Consider the following 16,358-nt stretch of genomic DNA (forward strand, 5'->3'; position numbering starts at 1 on the left):
TGCAAGAGCAATTAGCAGACAGCCTGTTAAGATGGCTGTCTTCTTTGCACTATTGGAACAATACAAAGCAGCCAATGCCAAAAGAAAGACAAATAGGCTCTGAATGGGTGGTTTATTCATGCATGCTTTGCTATATTATGATAAATAATTTTGCATCCTGTGCTTATGAGCAGAATCTCATGCACTCCTGAATGTCATATAATCAGGACTGTACTCAATCGACTGAATTATATTGCAGTGTTGCACATTGATGAGACTCAAATGTTTAAACGACATTTGCAAAATCAAGTGCTTTCAGCAAAATTGTTCCCCCACTATTTTGCCAATCGTTGCTGTTTAAGGAACTTTTGTACACGTTAAAATATATTTATTTATCACTCTTTCATTTCTAGAAAGCTCATGATAACTTTGCTGTTGAGATTTTAAAAGCCATGATAACAGATTTAAATGTGAAATGAAAACAAACTTCATCCAACAGAGCAAGTAGTCTGGCTTTTCTCAAACAACTGAAAATGACAGATAGGTTTTTTTTAATCTTAACAGTGGACAGTGTTTTCAGAGAGTGCAGTCTTCACACTCAATAAATATATTTGATCCCAAATGTAGTAAAAACTAGTTGAAAAAAGGGCCAGACTAGATGTGAAGTGTCTTTGCTTAGAAACCATCGCTGGAGGAAGGAGTATCATTCAGATCAGGTCTGTAGATTTGGGGCAGCATTTGTCAACCCAGTTTAATTCTTCCCAGTCCCTGAAGTCCATATTTTATCTGTCTTTCCCCAGCTCCTGCCTCCATGGCTAACAACTGCCTTGGCAGGAAATTAGCTAAATTACAGAAATGGAGGGTTAACTTCCCCACCCAGCAATGCAGCCCCAACTGAAACGGAGAGGATGCTTGATTGGTTTTAAACAAAGAAAAATATGTTGGGAGGTCCAGTCAGGGATATTTAATTTCTCTGTGTGTCCCACTAACATTGTGCAAAAGTTATGGAAGTGGTCACAAAACTGCACAAAAGCAGCAACCGCACCTTACTTTTAGATTAGGATTTTTCTGTAAGAACATACATTAAGCGACTGGCACTTGCTTTAGGTTTCCAAACTTTTCTGTTCCAGATTCCTCTTCAATGAGGCTCTGCTAACACATTTTGCCCAGCTGTAGATCAACAAAGTTGCTGCAAAGTATTAAAACACAAGCCCATTGATTTAGCATTGCAGTAAAATCTATTGTAAAGCACAGGCCATCAGAATATCACATAATTCTATTGAACACCTTGCTTTCTTCAGCAAGTAGCATGAGTCCTGTCACATGGCATTTAACTTCCATTATTGATTTTAATCATGATCAGCATCTATAATTCCTTTCCTCCACCCAATAACATAGGCAGGGTCCAAAAGGTTCTTCCTATAAATGTCACAGTGAAATACTATGAATGGGGCATCAAAGGTGAAAATGAGTCATGAGGTGGAACAGCAATAAAAAACATTTTGAAGTAAGTACATGATGTGCAAGTATAGATAAAGAGCTTCAGCTTATACAATCAAAATAGCAGGAAATGCTTCCAGAAAATGTATTATCTTACTGGATTTCTTTCTGCAAGGACTATCTCAGGAAACAGTAACCTAAATCCTGTCCCAGTTGAAATCCCTTTATGTTTCTTTATTGTTTCCCCAGGATGGGTTTGGGGGCAGTGTCACATTTTCAGTCTAAAGGTAATCTCTAAATCTAAAAACACAAGTGTTTCATCAAATTTTAGCCTATCCTTAGCTTCTTTTCTGAGATTATAGCTACAAAAGACTGAGTTCAGCTATTGTGGATTTTTAATTTGGCTTTAAATAATGTAATTGTCATATTCAGCCTAAAATTTTTTATTGGAGCTCTGTGAAATATTTCTAGTTTTCAGTGATGGGCTTTGAATGTATGCAGTCAGCATTAGAATTAATGAGTGCAAATCTAGCCCAAATTATTCATGATAACTAAAATACCCACTTTTAACCTTGACCTGTACTTCCACTTATACCTATGTACTTAGTAAAGACTAATTTTTTATTATTCTCACCCACAGAACATATACTTTCACTCTTTCCCTTAGTCAATGCTATTATGTTGAATGGAAGTCCTCATACCGTGGGGACTCTGAAATTTGCTGGCTTCATAAAGTGTATCTACACAATGCCTTTGTAATTGAATAGCTTGGTCATATAGCACCTTCATTCTGATGACTTAACATGAGTCAAAGAAATCAAGACCAATGAGCTGTATTAAAGGACAAATATTTTATTAAAGGAAAGGACAAATTTAATTGACTAGAACATGTTAAGGTTGTGTTGGCAGATGCAAAATGTATATGCAGCAGAAACAAGGAGATTAGCACATATGGATGAATAAATAATCTGCAGAGTCAGTTGGATGCCCCTTCCCACCACCTCCAATTATGAAATGCAAATACACTATGAAGAAAATGTTTGAAGTCAAATAGAACACCCTCATCTCCCCAGAGATTTAACCTGGTCAACATCATACACAGAAGTGAGCAACCTACAGAATTGTCTGTAAACAGAAATATATAAACCTATATGAATCTATACATAAGAATAGTAGCGGGATCGTCAATGTGGCATCATCATATAGACATATACCTGCTTTCTATGTATGAGTTTCAGAAGATTCAGAATCTTGCCGGACTTTGAATGACGTTTGCTAAAATCATTGCTACCATTAGCTATGGGCATTTGTGGAAGACAAAAAGCAGTCGTATATATTTTTGTTCAGAAGTAAGTCCCACTACATTCAATAGAGCTTATTCACTGGTTTAAGTGTGCACAGGGCTGCAGCCTTCTTTGGCAGCAACACACTTCACTCTAATCCCATATTAGAAATATGTCACTGCAGGTTAAGATATTTTGGGGGCCATAATTTATTTTCCTTTTGTTTAACTTTTGCTTATCTTATCAAGCTTATTGCTTTTCTGAAAGTCACTGAAGCAATGTATATCTGCAGAGCACTACCAGCTACATGAAATTAGGTCCATATTCCATCCTTCTCATGGAAGAATAACCCCAGACAGGGCTGGCTCAAGACATCTGGCATCTGACACAAACCACAAAATGGTGTCTGCGGCCCTACCAGGGAAGAAGGAGTGAGAAAAGATCTACAGCAGAACAAGGGGGAAATAAAGAGCTATGTTGGGAACAAGGGTGGGAGGAGACCAACAGCACCTTCTATTCGCCAAGAGGCTGCTGCAGAGGCAGCACTGGAGGGGGCGCTGCTGAGGAGGGGGCAGATCCAGCCTCTAAGGAGCTCACCAGGGCCATGGATGCTACCACAGCAGCAGCAGGCAGGCAATGCATTCCTTGAAGGTCGTATCTGTTGCCCCTGTGGATCTTGCTGCCTGAGGCAGTAACCTTACCTTGCCTCATGTGTGGGCTGGCACTGCCCCCAGAGAAGTACTACTTCCTGAAAAATATCCAAAGGTAACACCCTCGAGTTACAGGGAAAATCCATGAGCAGGAAACATGTCTCCCCCCATGTTGGTCTCTACAGCCACAACAGGGGCTGTAACTCTCCAATGGTTTGATTTCATCCCTGAATGCGCACTCTTCCCTCATATCATGAGACAGACAGATGCCAACTGATGGTCTCAAATGTGACAGGATACTCATGCTCACTTTAAATTTTTGCATTAATTGAACAGCCAGTTGAGTTTAAAGTAATAGCATGTTTGTGTGAAACAGCTCTCACAGAGATTATAAATCAATAGATATCAATAGAGGCATGCTTTTCAAGTCAGCCTAATAAATCAACAGCTCATCTGATTTGATTCCCATTTTATAAGAAAAAAGGTGACATAAAGGAAACAGATTGCCTACAGTTCTCATAAGGACTGGAGATGGAAAACATGAAATATTCTCACTTCACATATTTAGCCAATTTCAGTGGGGGTGGGGGGGAGCAGCACAAAAAAAGGATTTCTGTACCATGCATACTATTCCTGTTATTGTTGTTGGTATATGGAATTTGGTCGTTCAAAAGCAAAATTATACCATACACATTTTCCCCACTTGAAATGGCAACTGCAGGCAGTTTGTGTCAATTGGCTCTCATTTGGTTGCGACTATTTTAACCACACCAGATGGCATCCCCAAACCGTGAACCATTTCTTTCAGAGGGCTTGTAATTCCATCCAGAACAGCCAATCTTCCAGACACCAGACCAAGCAATAGTCCCAATTTTCCTGAACTCCAAGGGCCACACAAACCTGACTTAAATAGTTTTACATGCCACACCAGTCTCCGAGTGGCGCAAGATTCCAGGGCTATCAGGCGTGCTCAGCAGGGTCTGTGTCTCCTTTTGGACAATGAGGCACAGTGGAGTCTGTGGTGTCTTTATGATACATGGTTTATTTACACATATATACAACCTGCGTCTAGATGGAGAAAGCGCAGGGCATTCACATCCCAAGAAGGATCTGTTCCTCCTGTTGCTGCAGCTTCAGATTCCAAGCGACTCCCAACATCATATCTGATGCTCTTTGCAGCATAAAAGAGATTGCCTGCCTCATGCTCCGCTCCCCCTTCAGCTTCTAAAACTGACACTTTTCTCCTGTTCACTTACCTCTTCACCCACTGCAATTCTGCCCATCCCTCATGAAACTCTGCCCTTTTTTTTCCTGCTATCTCTCACCTCAGGGAGGGGCTTTGTCCATTATCTGTCCATCCCAGAGAGTCTCTGTTAATGACCTTCTGAATGGCTTGGCCATTCCAGTGATTACCTTCTGATAGTTCTTCTGCCAAGAAGCTTCCTGGACACATAAAAGCTTGTTTAGACTCTAGCTCCCACTAGACCCAGGTATTTAGGGGTTTGCTTAAATTCTAACCCTTTACTGAATCCAGATGTTTTAGGTGAGTCTTGCCCCGCCCCCCAAAAAACATATACAGTGGTACCTCGGGTTAAGTACTTAATTCATTCCGGAGGTCCGTACTTAACCTGAAGCAGCACTTTAGCTAATGGGGCCTCCTGCTGCTGCCACACTGCCGGAGCACGATTTCTGTTCTTATCCTGAAGCAAAGTTCATAACCTGAAGCACTATTTCTAGGTTAGCAGAGTGTGTAACCTGAAACGTATATAACCTGAAGCGTATGTACCCGAGGTACCACTGTAATAATACAGTTCAGCGTCAATAGTGGAAGAAAAATGTTAGATGTTGAGAAACTGTAAAACAAGTTGAGGATACACCATTTTAGGGTGCAGCACCTCTTAACAAACTGCAAGCGATGCAGGCACAATAACATGTCTATTTTACAAGATAAATCTAGATTCCGTCCTACTCACACCCTCCCAGTGTGGATTTAAACAGCTGCCAAGTAGAGAATAGGTCTTATTTCTTGCCTAACTGAAAAATGTTTTTAAATTGCTCCCCAGTGTGATGTTTGTTTCAAAATCCTTTGTGTAGCTTCAACACCTTATGGCTGCCGGAGAACACTTGAAAACACTTCTTGCAGTAGTTGTGTTTGCTTCTGACATTAGTGGCCGCTGTTCAGTTCAGTATTCTTTTAAATTTACCATTCTGCATTATAACAGCTGGCCAGCAAGTGCAAAAAGAGAAAAACATTCCCATTTTATTGATTAAGGCCTCACAGAAGGAGAAGGGGACATATTTATTCATTAGCAAATGTACCCTTTAAAGATAATACTCTTTCCAGAAGGCACTAAGAATAATGTATTTCTGACATAGCTATAGAAAGCAGAGTGGACGGTTGCCTCCAGTCCTTTCAACCCCCCTCAAGTCTGGTGTAAGAGGGGTTTGGATGACTCTGTAATTTGGGAAAATGCCTTGCACACTAGTAGGGATAGAAAAATCTGTTTCTAGGTTTACTAAAAAAATCCATAGAAATATGAAAGACTATTTATATATTTCATCACAATATGTACATATTTATCACAATGTATGGCTTTCTAAATGTTCCCCCCACCCTATAATTGGAATCCAGGTCTCCCTAGTCCAAATTCATTTTTTTTTTAAAAAAAGGTGCATCCTTTGTCTTATAACTTTGTCCTTTCTCCAGTCCTATTTTTCATTCATCTTAACTTTTTAGGTTACTTACTTAGGGACATCTCTACAATATATACCATTTTAATAAATAAATAAATTCTTCCTGCCCCAAAATCACAGGAGGTAGCAGACGAGAAAATACTATTTCCCACCCAAAAAAACTGCAAAGACCCTAACCCTTGCAGAACCCCCATGCCTACCTGTTTGAGGTTTGGCAGGCTTTATTCCCTTAGAAGGGATAGCAATGCCAACAAATTTCATCCAATTCTGCCATGATTTTTTTAAAAGTTATAGGAATTCTCTTTAAAACTCTCTCTCTCTCTCTCTCTCTCTCTCTCTCACACACACACACACACACACACACACACACACACACCCCAACCCTCAGACTGTAAACCATGCAGCACAGAAAACCCAGCACCTATTTTACTTCATCTCCTCGGAAAATCTGACTATAATTTTTATCCAATTAAAATGTGGTTGCCATTTGTTTATTTTCCTATATAAGTCAATGGATAGACATTTGAAGCCTCAGATTTTCTGAAGCAAAGTTCTGAGTTGGACCTGAAATGTACCAGATTGTGACCAAAGCATTCAGAGTCAAATTTCGTCTTCCAAAGTGGGATCTGAAATACATCTTGCTGTTGGTACACACACCTAATAGAATTGCCCTGAAATATCAATGCTTGCTTTCCTTTCTTCGTCTCTCTCTCTCTCTCTCTCTCTCTCTCTCTCTCTCTCTCTCTCTCTTACTTCTGTTTTTTCCTTCGTCTTTTTTTGTTTTGTTATCTGTATTTTACCATGCAAGGATGCTCTTTGCTGCAGCACTACAGGCATTCTGATCTGTTGAACAAATCCTTTCATTATTAGTATTCGAAGTACAGGTCAGTGGAATTGCTCTGACAGCAGTGGAAGCTGCATTACTCACCCTTATTAGAGATGGCACTAGCCCCTTTGTGATCGGTACCATACATCACTAGGAAAGCCACAGCAGACTAAATTAGGCCGTTTTCATTTTCTCTTTGTTTTAGCATGTCATAACAGGTCACTGTTTCTGCATTAGCAAAAGGTCAGATTAAGGTGAATAACCCACAAGAGAGGGGACTTTTCATATGCAGGCCCAGGACAAATTAAAGCAATGTTTGACAGATCTGCCAATCTAAGCACAATGCTGCACCAGGACTGCCAAGACTGACTGCCATCTTCTGGTCTGAGTAAGCTTGTTACGGAGCTTAAAGATCGCTGCTGAGTGAGCCCATCCACAAATCACAGAAGTGCAGTAAAGGAAATATCAGCTCATAAAACAATTAGCCCAGTTCACTGCAACAGTAGGAGATGCACTTTGTCAAAAGCACATAGATTACTGCAGTCCCGTTCCTGCATTTCTGGCTTCAGCAGGGCAGAGGGACCGATCTTCAGAAGAATTTGTTAAAAGAGGACGGGAAATTGTTGCTTACTGGGTTTAAAAAATCAGCAATGCCACCTGCACTTTACAAAGAATATATCAGAACTAAGTGTTTTAGAATATGACCAACTCTGCAGAGGTAAAATAAATTATCACATTGTCTTTCCAGTTCTGCAATTCACCACTCTGGTCATGTGTTTGTACTTAGCTTCCATAATCACTGTTTACTCTCTGCCTTGTCATTTCCCTGACTCTCACATGCTGTCTTTACTTATCTCAGAACACCAAAAGGCTCATGGCAGATGGTGTCATGAGAACCAGATGCACAGTGCTATTTTTCTAGGAAAAGAGGTACCGGAACTCATCACGAATGCCTCCCTTGTTCTCTTATAATGGCAATGGCGCCCACTTGAGAGGTGAGTTCCAGCGGAAAGAAAGCTCTGCAGATGAGAGCCAGTGTGGTGTGGTGGTTAAGAGCGGTAGTCTCGTAATCTGGGGAACCGGGTTCATGTCTCCGCTCCTCCACATGCAGCTGCTGGGTGACCTTGGGCTAGTCACACTTCTTCGAAGTCTCTCAGCCCCACTCACCTCACAGAGTGTTTGTTGTAGGGGAGGAAGGGAAAGGAGAATGTTAGCCGCTTTGAGACTCCTTAAAGGGAGTGAAAGGCGGGATATCAAATCCAAACTCCTCTTCTTCCTCTTCTTATCACAGAGAGGGAAGGAGAGGAACCTCTGCATAAATTTTATTGGACTGATGCCTGCTTTGATTCTGGTTATGGACTGGAGTCCTCCATGCTGATTACCGATTCCCATTCTAGCCTATGGCTTCACATATGTGTTTAAACAAAGAAGTGGCTGGAAATCTCCATATTCAATGTCGGTTTTAAAAGTAGGAGAGGCTTGTGGTTGGACCAGTCCCGGTACTACTCAGACCGATGCAGACTTAGTGAACTGGAGCAACAATCAGTATAATAATTCCACCTCTTTGGATCATAGGAGTCAGTTTGTCACATGCAGACTTGGTCTCTCATTGGAAGGCCTTGAGATACCCATACATAGGTAAGAAAGCAAAGAGGAACTGCAGTCTCTTATTGATGAAGAGTCAGCCATTTTCATTCAAGTGGAACACAATATCAAGAATGCCATTAGAACAGGGAGGGAATTTACTGTGGCCCTTAATTATTTCCTGAAAGGTTTTACCCATTTCCTTAATAAAATCACTATTTATTTAATTTGGCAACACAGGGAAACCAGGCATCGCTTCATACTGGCATTTTCACTTTGCATATGGGTAAACCTGAATTTTACTCATTACCGAATGAGTAAACTCATTACCGAAACAAATTATTGCTCGATTACTGCTTTGTTACATCCACCAACTTTTAGACCTGTGGTATCAATTCATGATCCATCTAGCCATTTTATTATGCTGAACACACCAAAAAGCTATATAGGTCAGGAATAGGCATGTTTGCTTTATATTTTCTTGAGAGGCGAAACTTCTTAACTGAATCTTACACTTAATCATTCCCAAATCCCAGGCTATAGCAGCTGATCCCTATTTCAATTTAAGATAAAATTCATTTTCTGGTTTGCCATATAACTTTTATTTCAGACTTGACTTAGAGATTTATAACAGGGATATATAGCTTTTCTCGCCAATCACTTCAGCAGCTTTAGTCCCTGTGGCGATTTCCATGTTTCTGAATGTGAGGAAGAAGCACTCGCTGCTGTAAAATGAGATGAAGATGTAGCAAATGCCCTCCTTCTGGAGAAGGAACGGTCATGGGGGGAGTCACTGTGCCTTTATCTATGTTGTAGGAAACCGCTATAAGGACTACTAACTTAACCATCACCTTCATGGAATTAGGTTTATTAGCAGGAAAACTGGCTTTCAAAAGCCAAAGAATTATTTGTGGAAAACATCCATTGGTTCCAAAAATGTAAAAAACAAAACAAACCCCTTCTCATCACCACCATTGGCAGAGGGGAGTGAGATGATGCTGAAGCATTTGCAAACAGCAGGAAATGCATATGTGTAAGATGCACACTAATCCTCCTTTTCTTTAGCAAAACCATGTGAATATATCATAATCTATGCTCACTGTGGAGGGAAATGGGATTTAAAGAGATCGTTTCTGAAATCTGCATTTGATTATTGCTAGTTGGAGCCTGGGAGCCAGTTTGGTAGACACAGAATCAGGAGGGGCTATAGAATAGCAGTGGGGGAAGCAAGAACATCTCCTTCCCTAGCAAAGTCTGCAGACATCAGCAGGGGTGACCATTCACTCAGCCATGATGTGCTTGCACTACATTCATCCCACCTCCATCATGACTCTGCCTCCCTCTCTATCATGCTGTGGCACTGGTAGTTTCACCCAGCATACCATCACACTAACCAAGCTGATCACAAATGTGCAAGCTAAAGAAGTGAATTCTAATAAGAAGCTTGGAGAAACACTAGCTGTTACTACATTAAAATGCTCAGGTCATCAAAAGTTCAGATAAACAGGGATGCTTCTTCAACAGCATTGCATTTACATGAGGATGATGAGAAGGGAGAGGTAGTGAATTTGGATGAGCAGGAGTTTGCATTTCCAAGGTGGGGGTGATGTTAAATACTCATTGCTTGTACTAATTAAAGTTTCCAGAAAGCCTAGGATAATTAGCCAGATGCCATCAAGAAAACAAGGCAGTCAAATCTGATAGCCATGCCTCAGTATTCTAATGAAGGAAATAAAGGAACAATGCAGTGCAGATGTAAAAACAGAGCAAACCACCTTGTGTCTGTATTTTTGAGCCAGTTGCATCATAGAGGGACATGTTATTTAGCACTTCCCTGTGCTGAACTTTATATGAAAGTGAAATGGGACATTAATCACTGATTCACTGATGAATAAAGAGCTCCTACATTTTAATGGGCCAGGGGAAGATTTAATCTTCTTGAGCAGTTTTGCTTTGGAAAGCACTTCCCAAATAATTAATTTCAAGCAACTTATTGCATTCAACGAGTGACTTCCTGACTATCTATTGCTGCAATCCACACTCTATTTCCAGAGCATTTCACACTGAAATGAGCTTAGCAGAGGTGTGAGTCATATATTCACCTAGGACTGCTGAACCGTTTGGTGTTTCTATAATCACAAAGCACAATCTTACTGTTCTTCTTACTGTTGCATGCCACCTCAATCTCTTGAGTTGTGTGAGGTTGCAGGGCTCATGTTCCCTTTTGGAATGAGGCACAGCAGAGACTGTGGGGGTCTTTGTGATATATGGTTTATTTACGCATATATACAAACTGAGCATATGATGGAAGTGTTCACACTATTAACTTGCTGAGAGTGTCTTGTTCCTGCCATAGCCACAGCCTTGGATTCAAACAGAAGTCAAACATCGCTCTGATTCTTTCTCCAGCTTGCTGCTTTACTTCCAGGTCACATCAGTGCTCCCTTTGCTCCAACCTCTGGCTTTTTCTATTGAGGGAGACTCCCCCACACTTGCCATATCTTGCACTGAGCTCCTCAATTCCCCTTAAAGGCTCGTCTCCCATGTTTATCACCTCACCAGGAGGCTAGCCTGGCTATTCCAAGAATTAGAAGCCTTGATTAAATTCTAACACTTGCTGGATCCAGAGATTTAAGGGGTCTGGTACCAGCTTAACACCTCAAATTCATAACATGGCTTATCTTATTTTTCTATCTGGTAAGTAGAGGGGAGAGGGAGACTCTTTTCTGTTAAATTCTTTCCCACAAACATACAACACATACAGGCAATGTATATGCCCAAACTACTGCCATTGTACTAATGAGACCTCCTATGGGTGGAGAAGCAGTGATAATTTTTAAAGGGTACTAGCATCTGAATATCCTAGTATCTAAGTATTCAAGAAATGTTGCAAGAGCTCCACCCTGCAGCTATTCTCAGAACTTTATTGGCTTTAATGGTCTTTCAAAATCTCTTAAATTAAACATTGATTTTGACAAGACTACAATGACTCCTTCAAAGACTTTAGCTGAAAATTTGGGGCGCAATTTACTGTGAAGTCTGCCTGCGCATCCCACTGAAAAGAATGAGAGCTGCATGGAGCTCATTTTACTAGGCCATGTGCAACAGAACATCCTGGGGAATGGTGCCCTTGATTTGATACAAAACAGGAAACATCATTGCATCACAAGAAACACGGACAATATGTGACCAAGATGATAAATCCCCTCAATAGCTTTCTCTCTTTCCTCCTGTCAGTTCTAGTCACAAATGGATCAAAAACCAGGCAAGAAACTGAAAACCCTGCCCTTTGCTTTATAGGCTTCAGCCTGGGAAGACACAAAACTGAGTTGCAGGGGATGAAGAAGATTGAACTTGCTTTCACACTAGGAATTTACTTTACATACTTAGCACTTTCACAATAGCCACACTTTGTTCACTCACTTTTTATGGTTGCAGGTAGGTAGCCGTGTTGGTCTGCCATAGTCGAAACAAAATAAAAAAAATCCTTCCAGTAGCACCTTAGAGACCAACTAAGTTTGTTATTGGCATGAGCTTTATTGGCATGAGGTTTTGTGTGCATGCACACGAAAGCTCATACCAATAACAAACTTAGTTGGTCTCTAAGGTGCTACTGGATGACCCACTTTTTATGGGTCATCTGCATCAGGCATCTTCAACTTTTTCAGGCCCAGGTCCCCCTTTTCATCCAAACATGCATTTGGGAACCCATTTCTTAATTTTATACCATTTATTTTCATGGTGGCACTGCTCCTGTTGTGGCTCAGCTTGAATCAGGCCACAACCCACCAGTTGAAGACCAGTGATCTACATGATTCCATCGAATCATTGTTTTACTGTGTTTTCTCCCCATGGTTCAGTAGCACAATTTACACAGTCATGCTCAAGAAAAGTAGTAGATAGGTAGCCGTGTTGGTCTGCCATAGTCAAAATAAAAAAATTCCTTCCAGTAGCACCTTAAAGACCAACTAAGTTAGTTCTTCGTATGAGCTTTCGTGTGCATGCACACTTCTTCAGTGCACACGAAAGCTCATACGAAGAACTAACTTAGTTGGTCTTTAAGGTGCTACTGGAAGGAATTTTTTTATTATGCTCAAGAAAAGAACAATTGGAGCACCGAGTAGGAGGTGTGGTCTACTAATGGTGGTTGTGGAGGAGTCTACAATGTTTCTCCATTTGTTTTTAATTTGATGATACTGAAGTGGCATCCACATGGCCTGTTTATTGACTATCCATCTCGAATTGTTTACAGGGGTGTTAGATGGTGTGGACGAACTACCCCAGAAGAATCATGATGTGTCCCACACCAGAGGTACTTCCACTCCCCTAATACTCCTTACACCCCCTTTTAATATTATTATGTCTTGGTGTGTTGGAGTGAAATTGCACTCCTAATTTTTTTAAGGAGGAGGAGGAGGAATTAGCTTCTTATATCCATGACTTTTTACAGCAGAGATCCCCCACCTTCGCTGTGTAGACAGACATTCAGCATTTTAGAGAGAGAGGCAACAGCACTCTGCTCTGTGCCATGTGGACTGTACCCTTTTAATTCTGCTTCCAGCAGATGGTGGGGCAGCAGCTTCTCAGGAGCCACAAAGACTGTCTTGTAGAAGAAGCTGCTCATCACTAGTAGTGCTAGACAAGATACCTTCAGGGAAATAATCTCCCAGACATTGCTAATGTCACAATTGAAGAAGCAATCTGGCTATTTCTGACTCAGCCAGAACAATCCATTAAGCATCCATTAAAGCATCAGTAGGAAAATATGTTTCCCCCCTTTAAATAAAAGAATCCATAAATACATTGCCCAAGGACAGGACTAAAATGAGTTTTGCTTGTTATTAGATTTTACTTTGATTAAAATAATGTTGCATCTATAGAAAGAGTAAATACGATGCACGGTATACCTTTGACTTCAAAAGCGCTCAATTTGAACTCATGCAACATCAACTATAGTCATGTGAATGAGGGAGCCCCAGATATTAGTGCTAAATGATGCCAGGGAAATGCCATAGACTACTGCAGGCATGTGAGTTTACCATAGGCATCTAATTGGCCTTGGAGGTACTGTATATGGGATGCTGGACTAGACAGGTCTTAGAAACCTAGCAAGTCTAGGTTACATAGATTGGGCTCTTCTCAGGCAGTGACAGCAGGGCAGCGCCATGCAGCCAGTGGAGGACTGGTCCATTAGGGCAAATGGGAAACTGCCCACCAACTTCTATGTGTTCTCAGCCAGGCCCCACCTGCCTACCTTACCTGCATACAACCAGTCCAGGACATGACACTGCCTGCCAGATTCTTCATCCTTAGTTTCAGTGTTTCCCTTGTTGAACTCAGCAGAGAGGAAGATGAGGGCAAAACTAGAATTAGTTAGCTTTGCACAGAAGTAGGCTCTGGTCCTACATACTGTTAGTCTCTGCCTCCCACCTACCAGTCCCAATGGGCATCAGCAACCACTGCATGGAGCCACCTCCCAACAGTGGCATTACTGCCACTTACTAGGGCAGGACGGCTGCAAGATTGGGGTAGTGCATGTGCACTGGCACAGCCAATCCTGCACTCCCACCAGTGCACCCAAGCAACAATGACCTCACCACCTACACCATCCCCCAAAGTGGCAGGGGGACGAATGCCAAGAGGCCAATGCCACAGACCCATCCCACCTTGACAACTGCCCTGTGGATCTTCTTATTCCCTTAGCTTTGTATTAAAGTTTTCTCATGGCAGGAGTGATGACATCATTCGGCAAAGCGTCACAGTAATTGCTCTGACACTCCTTGCTCCGGCAAGGGAATGAGGTGATAATTGGGCTTTCAGTTTTTGCTATTGATTGTGATAGAGTATCAGTGGAAGTCAGAGCAAGTCAGAAATCATCAAGAAAAGGGTGGCTATTTCTTTCCCTGAATGTGTTTCTTACATCATGCTCACAGCTGAAAAGGTAACACTTCTTTGCAAGATCATTTACATTTCTAATTAAGAGCTAAAGGTTTCACATCCACTGAAGATTTTATTGAACTTCAGTATGTTTTACACATTGAACCTAGGCAGTTTGAAGCAACCACCACTGAGTTCAATGCCACTTTCCCTCAGGAAAGTGTGCATAGGATCGCAGCCATGTCACATGTCTGATCAGAGATGTGAACCCAGACAAAGTCCAACGTGCTGGATGTGATGCTGTGTCCCATGCCGACATTTTGGACTTGCACCTTGGAAATATGGCTATGGACTTCCTTGGGATGTGGCTATGGGGGCTGCCATAATGAGCTCCAGTACCACTGACTAGAACTATGCTCTTTCGGTTCTTTGATCTCCATCCAGAATTCTGCTGTCAAGGTAATTCACTACCTCCTGCCTCACTCGGACTTGGGCTCTGTACACACCATCAATTTAATGCTCATTATTTCCTCCCAAAGAATCTTGGGAACTATGGTTTGATAAGGATGCTGGGAGTTGTAGCTTTCTGAGGGATAAGTTCCAAAGATCCTTTGAGGGACATAATATGCTTTAAACGTATGGTGTGTATGTAGCTTAATGCTTCTCCAGGTATGGCTGAGAGAGACTCAGCCTGAAATCTTGGAGACTGGCTTCCGGTCAGGGCAGACAATATTGAGTAAGGTAGGCTAATGGTCTGATGCAATATAAAGCAGCTTCCTATGTTCCTATATTCTTGGCAGATCTAGTAAGTCACAGAGTGAGCAGCACAAGAGTGTAAGCTGACCCACTACCATGATATCTGAAGACCCCCCTTATCCTGTTTGGGACTGCCACAAATCTCTGATGCCTTTGACCCAAACTGGTACTTAGGAGTCACAAATGAAAGTGCAGTTGTTAACTATGGAGGACATTCTGTCACATTAACGTTATCATGACCTATCATTCAAAGTTAACGTAGAGTATGACTTTGATCAGGATTCCTGCTTGCATTCTCCTAGGCCCCTAACGTTGGAACTTGCACACAATGCAGTTTCTTTAGTTCAGCTTGTCCTGCTGACTGATCCATAAAGTTTGCATGAGTCAACCTTTTCTCTTGCTGCGTTATTACCACCAGCCAGGACTGAGGGAGGTATGGGAGCTATTCTGGAAGCCAGAGAAGCACTAACAGCTGGGGGAGGGATCCATCTGGGATTCAAACATAAGGCAGGCATGCAAGCCTGCTGCTTTCAAATGCTCCTTGTTGACATTCCCACTAATATATGCACCACTAATGAAAGGTAGATTCTTCTCAAAGGCAAGCAAAGCACTTTGTTTTGAAATGCTTTCATTAAATGCATTCTAAAATTCTGCTAATATTCATTTAAAAGAAATACTTAAAAGCAAGAGATTGTTGGAATTGGAAAGGCCAGTCACCTCCTGAGCACTGAATATGTCTAACCTCATTTTATGTTCTAAACATCTGGGCAGCTACCTGGGAATAAATGAAATATTTCTGTTATATTATTAATATGTCAAATGTACCACATTCAAGATGTACACTTCTTGGAGGAGAAAGTCACACACAAAAAAGAATAAGTAGGGATCATGCTAAAACTGACTAATTATGCAGAGCGAACTCTGAAAAAATGTGGAGAATCTAAGGGCTTGTGCACACCAGAGCAGAATGTGAATTTGCACCCGCCTGTCTCCCAGTTAATTAAGGGGTGGTCACAGGCTGTCTATCCCAGTGTTGTCTTCAATCTTTCCCCCTTTAAATGTCGTGTTTATCAATGCCTGGAAAGGCTGAATTGGGGGGGGGCCTCACATTTAAGGTATGAGACGACACTCTAATGGGATCCACATTTTGTACTGGTGTGAACTATGAACTCTGGAAAGCGTAACTAAGTGAACCACAGTAAGATTGCCTTGCCTACTTTTGGATGCCATGGCACAAATAAATACTGAGGAGGAAATCAGGAGAACAGT

The 16,358-nt window shown here is 41.5% G+C and overlaps 1 long non-coding RNA gene across 1 annotated transcript in view; it reads right to left on the reverse strand.

The window, feature by feature from the left end:
• The window catches only part of LOC308595184, a 198,338-nt gene that overhangs the window by 100,150 nt on the left and 81,830 nt on the right, over positions 1-16,358 (reverse strand). The window contains exon 9 of the long non-coding RNA XR_014011881.1: positions 1,062-1,168. This is a non-coding gene — a long non-coding RNA (uncharacterized lncRNA). The remainder of the gene's footprint in view (positions 1-1,061; positions 1,169-16,358) is intronic.

The sequence above is a fragment of the Podarcis bocagei genome (genome assembly GCF_964188305.1).
Source record: "Podarcis bocagei genome assembly, chromosome: 9".
NCBI lineage: Eukaryota > Metazoa > Chordata > Lepidosauria > Squamata > Lacertidae > Podarcis > Podarcis bocagei.